A 7,578-nucleotide genomic window follows, 5' to 3' on the forward strand; every position below is an offset into this window, starting at 1 on the left:
AATTTCTTCGTGGTTATGAAGCAAATGCTTCGTAGGCTTATTTGAGTGCAAGTCCACTCAAATCAAAGAGTAATTGGCGAGCATACTCCTAAAGATGAGCAAAGCACACAGTGGATTTTGAAGTGCAGTGACAAATTTCAAATTTTGTCATTGGCTTGTGACATTTTTGCCACCGACTTTGGTACTGTCTGAAACAGTTCCAGTTGGTAACAAAAGTAGTCCACGGGTTTGTACTGTGCTCTCAAGTAACTGGCTTCACTATTGCTCATCCTTAACAATAAGCAATTTATAAGTTTCTCTTATTTCCAACCTAACTGCTTACACTCTTGCAGGACGAACAATGAATACGACGACGGCCACGCCGCAGCAGAATTTAATCAGCCGGCTCGTTTCGGCCATGGCGATTGGTGTAGCAGGAAAATTTAAGTAGGCTGTCGACAGAAATGTTGTTCTTCATCAAATTGATGTGCGGTGCATTTTTCTAATCCATGCCTTCTAAATATCAAATTCTCAGCTAGTTATTTTGGGTAAGAACTAACACACACGCATACACACACACACTAATACTGTTTGGTTCATGTGTGCACTTGGCACAAAATTGTGCGTAAGTTTCATAAAGCATTAATTTGTAAGGGAAGGTGGGGCACCATGTGACAGTTTTCGTTTAATACCTGTAAACGAAATACTACCAATGACAAATCCTTTATGTGACCAAAATGATCCCTCTTCTTTAAATTCTGGCTGATATTTCGAATTTACCTCTATATTGGTTGCTGGGTAATCCCGACATATATGGACCATCGCCGAAGAGTCACATCATACCCCAGGCAGTACACCATGTGACAGCCTCAGTGCACTAAGTGACAGTAGCCTTGTTTCACTGTTTATGCCCTGTTCATCGTACCTGTACGCCATGAATGGATAGATAATATTTTTGGTGAGTTTCTTCTTTGGTTACAGAGCAATGCAGGTGTCAGCAACGTGTTAGCAAATCTCATAAATTTTACATTTACCCCGGTTAAAAGTGGAATGCCACAATGGATGACGGCTGCATCTTAAACATGTACCACAGTAGAGAGATTTCTAAAATCGACGCGTCCTAATGGAATTATCCTAATTGTCAGAGCAGATCCAAGATTCCTTACCTTCAGTGCAGATTTAGAACTATCCTAACTGCAGAGGTACCTAAAAGTGTTCATGAAGGATCTTTACTACAAATCAGAGAATCTCGATATATCTGAAATACAATGTCCACGTATTTATATAAGGATGAAACTTTGTAACGAGCCCTTCGGCGAGTAATTTTGTGAAGTATGTTGGCGTCACGGACTTTGAGAAAACACCGCTTTTCACGTGATGTGCAATTGGTATAGTTCTAAATTGACACGAAAAGTTAGGATTGTCTTGGATCTGCTCTGACAGTTAGGATTATTCTATTAGGACGCGCCGAAATTGGTCCTCCAAATTTGTTTCTAGTGCTCGCAGGTGGATTCATGGGTTCTGAGTGTAAATAAGTCCCCACTCCAAAAGTCACATGGAGCCCAGATTAGCGGGTTTGGGGGTACTGGCAATAACGCCCACGCTTGTTGTCGAAGAGAATCAAGCCCAAGCTTATTTTACGCTATAAACATAAGAAAAGAACATCCTGCAAGACTTCGGCCGTTAAAATGTGTTTGAAAGGTAAAAAGCAGACGCGGCGTGAAATAGGGAAAAAAATCCATTAAGCTGTTTTTAGGGGGAATCAAATATCTGAGCGCTACTATTCCCGCCCCTTTCGACGGAGAGTCACGGTCTGTTGGACGTCGATGCCCCTTGAAACCTTCTTGTGAGTCCTCGTACCGCGTTGGATGCGAGCCGTTTGGGGGAAAAGCCAGTCACATGGTGCCCCACCTCTCACATAAATTTGTTTCAAGCGCGTGCGTAATTTTGTTCACACGCCATGCACAGCAAGTCTGAGGAACTAACAATTACCAAATGATAGCGAAATCCTAAAGGCTTGGTAAAAAGTCTTGAACTTTTCTTCGTTAAACCTGCTGCCCTCAACACGGGACTAGGCCAGCACTCACTGCCGACCCGAGCGGCCGTGGCGGTGGGCCGTGGCCCGCCCCAACCCCAATTACCAATTAACGGCAAAGGTAGACGGGCATGCATGTCATGACTCAGGGTACGGACAAGAGAGACACATGTCAGGGTCCTCGTTAGTCGATTGGGAAACAAAAGTAATCAAAACCTGTAGAAGTCGACCGCTCCGGCGCCTTCTCGGGATGTTCTCACGGTAGGTAGAAAAGACAAAAAGAAGGACCAATTCAACAACATGCAATAAATTTTAACGGATTCGTAGACAATTCCGCCAGAACGCCGAGTGAAGGAGGAGGTTCTATTTTTAGGGGTTCCCAAGAACCCCTATTGTCCGAGGTCCGTGGATTCTTCCCCCCCCCCCTCTCCGATTTTCAAATAAACAACTCTAAACTATTTCAACCATGAAAAAAACGAAAATTCCAATTTTTTTCGAAAATTCATCGTGGAAATTTGCCGTAAACGCGAAAAACATAAATTTGCAACAATCGAAAACGAGAACCGTTAATGATATGAAAAAATGGTTCAAATAAAAAATGTGCCACTCCTCAAAACTAAACCTCCTGGCTCATCAAAGTAACAAGAAATCGTATATGTTCTGAGCAAATGGTCAAAACATGAAAAAAAATCTCCATGGCAACGGCATGGTCCCATCGTACCACCCGTCAAAATTTAAAGTCGCCCATTAAAAAAAAATCTAAACGCCGTGAAATTTGAAAATGCTAATGCTAACACATTGCACGGTGTCTCAACGTTGGAACATCTTTAAAGTCTGTCACTAGTAAACAGTTCGTAGCAGAAACGACGCATAAAATTTAAATTTTTCGTGGGTTGGCCCCAAATATGCTTGCCGTCTGCGCCCTTTCGAAAATCGCGAGGCTGAAAGAACGAACAGGCGCCCATTGAAACTGCCCCTCCATTGTTGCTGAGGTTGGATTGTTTGGCATGCTCTCAAAGGCTGCGGTTGTCTTGTCATGTTTTCCTCGATTTTCAACCAGTTATGGAAACGGGAACACCGTGCAATGCGATTAGCATTGGAATTTTTAACATTAATCTAACACGAGTTCTCCGATTTCAAACCGTCAAAAAATGTGAGGAGTGTACCAAGCGTGGAATTTAAAAGTCGATCCCACACAACTTGTTCCTGAGACACCTATCCCACGAAGGTAGACAATTTCAAACAGATAACACGAGTGTACTGTAGTGCACTTGATGCATTCTTTCTCTAACCAAATCAACTTTTCGGGTCAATGTGGAGTTTTGGCCAACTAATTTATTTGATAAGAGGCCCTCACTAGGAGAGACTCCCTGTAAAATATTTTTGCAATCGGACCAATAGTTTGGGAGAAAATGACAAAAAAACCATTTTCACCCATTATAGCGCAATTTAAGGTTGAAAAATTTCAAAGTGCCAAAATGTAGCTGAATTATGGTCCCACTTCCCCAATGCTTTTCTTATATGAAAGAGCATATTTAAAAAAAAATTTGAGCCACTCTGGAGTCAGCTGACTTTACGCGGTACCCCAATCGTGTAACATAATAGGATTTTTACGCAATTTTCATATCTCCAATACTCTGACTCAGAACTGGACCGAATCAGGCCCAAAGCATCCTTATATAGCCCTAACTAATTTCCCAAGTAGTCATCAAAAATATATTTCATTTGTGGGTTCTGGAGCCAACTTTATAATTTAAAGTCTTTGTAACTCGATGAATTATCTGTTTTGGACTCAAATCCTAAATCGAAACCTAACCTAACAACATTGCACATGACAATACGAAAACAAAATTGTCGTAATCTGATCCCAGCACAGGAACAGTTCAAAGCATAAAATACTAGCCAGGGGAAGGCCTTCGGCCTCGATGCTGAGCTGCATTCTGCTGGAGATGAAAATGCATTTTCATCAGTAGTTAATTTGGATGTGTTTATTTTGAAAGATTTTGAAAAAAGATCTTATTCTCAAAGTAAGTGGTCCAACCAATCCTAACCTAACCTAACGGGCTCGTGACAGATCTTACTCTACTCGTGACAGATCTTTCCCTACTCTCGACAGATCTTATTCTTAAACTAAATGGTCCAACCAATCCTAACCTAACCTAACGGGCTCGTGACAGATCTTACTCTACTCGTGACAGATCTTTCCCTACTCTCGACAGATCATATTCTCAAAGTAAATGGTCCAACCAATCCTAACCTAACCTAACGGGCTCGTGACAGATCTTACTCTACTCGTGACAGATCTTTTCCTAATCTCGACAGATCTTATTCTCAAACTAAATGGTCCAACCAATTCTAACCTAACTTAACGGGCTCATGACAGATCTTACTCTACTCGCGACAGATCATACCTTACTCGCGACAGATCTTATTTTCAAATTAAATGGTCCAACCAAATCTAACCTAACCTAACGGGCTCATGACAGATCTTACTCTACTCGCGACAGATCATATCCTACTCGCGACAGATCCTATTCTCAAACTAATGGCCTATGAAGCTTGGCGTATGGCGCTACGACTATGGAGCTTGGACTATTGAGCTGGGACTTTAGAATATGGACTATGGAGCTTAGACTATGGAGCTTGGACTATGGATCTTGGACTATGGAGCTCTGACTATAGAGCTTGGACTATAGAGCTTGGACTATAGAGCTTGGACTATAGAGCTTGGACTATGGAGCTTCGACTATGTATACGCATATGAATATAGTAAAAATAAACAGAGGAAGATACCTCTAGTAAACTAAAGGTATCGGGGGGGGGGGTCGGACAAATGAGCTATTCAAAATCCCAAACAGGGTGCTTCGCTTCGCTCAGCAAATACAAAAGCAATTGCAGTAACGACAACTACACTTGCACTGGAATCAGACTGAGTGCACACGTTTTTGGGTGTCAAAAATTTAATTTACACCTTAACCTACTCACCAACTGCCACGGCCGTACCTTCAACCTGAACTTGTACGAGCTTTGTCTCGTTTAACTTTAACTTACATTTCTCAGCAACAACTTTATCAATGTTGTATATACGATTCTAATATCACCAAGGTAGGTTTACGCCAGACCGCGTCTTGTCGTAACAGGCTTCGCGATGTCTCGCACGTCCGCCTTTTTGGCCAAAAATTTTTGGCCAAAAACGGTTCAGCTTTACGGATCGTGCTATAGAAGGGGAAATCAACCAAAACGGAAGAAAATGGAAATACAAGCACGGCCCAACGTTAAAATAAGTAAAACTGGCGTAAAGAACGTAAATTACGCCATAAGAAGCCAACACAATGGCCAAAACACCGATTCCACTTGCACATGGTGTTATATCTTCCAACTTCAGTGCCTTCAAAAGACAACTTCTGCAGTGGTTCGAATTCATTGGTGCTCAAATTATTGAACAATTGGTTGGTCACCTTCGTTTGAGACCCAGCAGGCAATTTGAACCACCACGGTTGCCTACCAGCATCGCCTCAAACATGCCGAATTAAACGATCTCATCGCGTTTTCTCGCAAGTTCGCGGCCTCTGGAATCCGATGCCGTGGTGGTTCAAATTCATTGGTGCTCAAAATATTGAACTACTAGTCGGTCACCTTCGTTTGAGACCCAGCAGGCAATTTGAACCACCAGGGTTGCCTCCCCGCAGCGCCTGAAACATGCCAGATCGAACGATTTTCTTGCGTTATCTTTCAAGTTCGGGGCTCGTGGAATCCAATGCCGTGGTGGTTCAAATTCATTGGTCCTCAAAATATTGAACAACTGGTCGGTCACCTTGGTTTCGCACCGAGTAGGCAATTTGAACCACCACGGTTGCCGACCCGCATCGCCTCAAACATGCTTGATCGAACGATTTTCTTGCGTTTTCCCGCAAGTTCCCATCCTCTGGAATCCGATGCCGTGGTGGTTCAAATTCATTGGTGCTAAAAATATTGAACTACTAGTCGGTCACCTTCTTTTGAGCCCCAGCAGGCAATTTGAACCACCAGGGTTGCCCCCCGCAGCGCCTCAAACATGCCAGATCGAACAATTTTCTTGCGTTATCTTTCAAGTTCGGGGCTCGTGGAATCCAATGCCGTGGTGGTTCAAATTCATTGGTGCTCAAAATATTGAACTACTAGTCGGTCACCTTCGTTTGAGACCCAGCAGGCAATTTGAACCACCAGGGTTGCCTACCCGCATCGCCTCAAACATGCTTGATCGAACGATTTTCTTGCGTTTTCTCGCAAGTTCCCATCCTCTGGAATCCGATGCCGTGGTGGTTCAAATTCATTGGTGCTCAAATTATTGAACAACTGGTCGGTCACCTTCGTTTGAGACACAGCAGGCAATTTGAACCACCACGGTTGCCTACCCGCAGCGCCTCAAACATGCCAGATCGAACGATTTTCTTGCGTTATCTTACAAGTTCGGGGCTCGTGGAGTCCGACGCCGTGGTGGTTCAAATTCATTGGTGCTCAAATTATTGAACAACTGGTCGGTCACCTTGGTTTCGCACCGAGAAGGCAATTTGAACCACCACGGTTGCCGACCCGCATCGCCTCAAACATGCTTGATCGAACGATTTTCTTGCGTTTTCTCGCAAGTTCCCATCCTCTGGAATCCGATGCCGTGGTGGTTCAAATTCATTGGTGCTCAAAATATTGAACTACTAGTAGGTCACCTTCGTTTGAGACCCAGCAGGCAATTTGAACCACCAGGGTTGCCTCCCCGCAGCGCCTCAAACATGCCAGATCGAACAATTTTCTTGCGTTATCTTTCAAGTTCGGGGCTCGTGGAATCCAATGCCGTGGTGGTTCAAATTCATTGGTGCTCCAAATATTGAACTACTAGTCGGTCACCTTCGTTTGAGACCCAGCAGGCAATTTGAACCACCAGGGTTGCCTACCCGCATCGCCTCAAACATGCTTGATCGAAAGATTTTCTTGCGTTTTCTCGCAAGTTCCCATCCTCTGGAATCCGATGCCGTGGTGGTTCAAATTCATTGGTGCTCAAATTATTGAACAACTGGTCGGTCACCTTCGTTTGAGACCCAGCAGGCAATTTGAACCACCACGGTTGCCTACCCGCAGCGCCTCAAACATGCCAGATCGAACGATTTTCTTGCGTTATCTTACAAGTTGGGGGCCCGTGGAGTCCGACGCCGTGGTGGTTCAAATTCATTGGTGCTCAAATTATTGAACAACTGGTCGGTCACCTTCGTTTGAGATCCAGCAGGCAATTTGAACCACCACGGTTGCCTACCCGCATCGCCTCAAACATGCCTGATTGAACGATTTTCTTGCGTTATCTTACAAGTTCGGGGCTCGTGGAATCCGACGCCGTGGTGGTTCAAATTCATTGGTGCTCAAATTATTGAACAACTGGTCGGTCACCTTCGTTTGACACCCAGCAGGCAATTTGAACCACCAGGGTTGCCTACCCGCAGCGCCTCAAACATGCCAGATCGAACGATTTTTTTGCGTTATCTAACAAGTTCGGGGCTCGTGGAATCCGATGCCGTGGTGGTTCAAATTCATTGGTC

The sequence above is a fragment of the Thrips palmi genome, unplaced genomic scaffold (assembly GCF_012932325.1).
Source record: "Thrips palmi isolate BJ-2018 unplaced genomic scaffold, TpBJ-2018v1 HiC_scaffold_16, whole genome shotgun sequence".
In the NCBI taxonomy this organism is placed as follows: domain Eukaryota; kingdom Metazoa; phylum Arthropoda; class Insecta; order Thysanoptera; family Thripidae; genus Thrips; species Thrips palmi.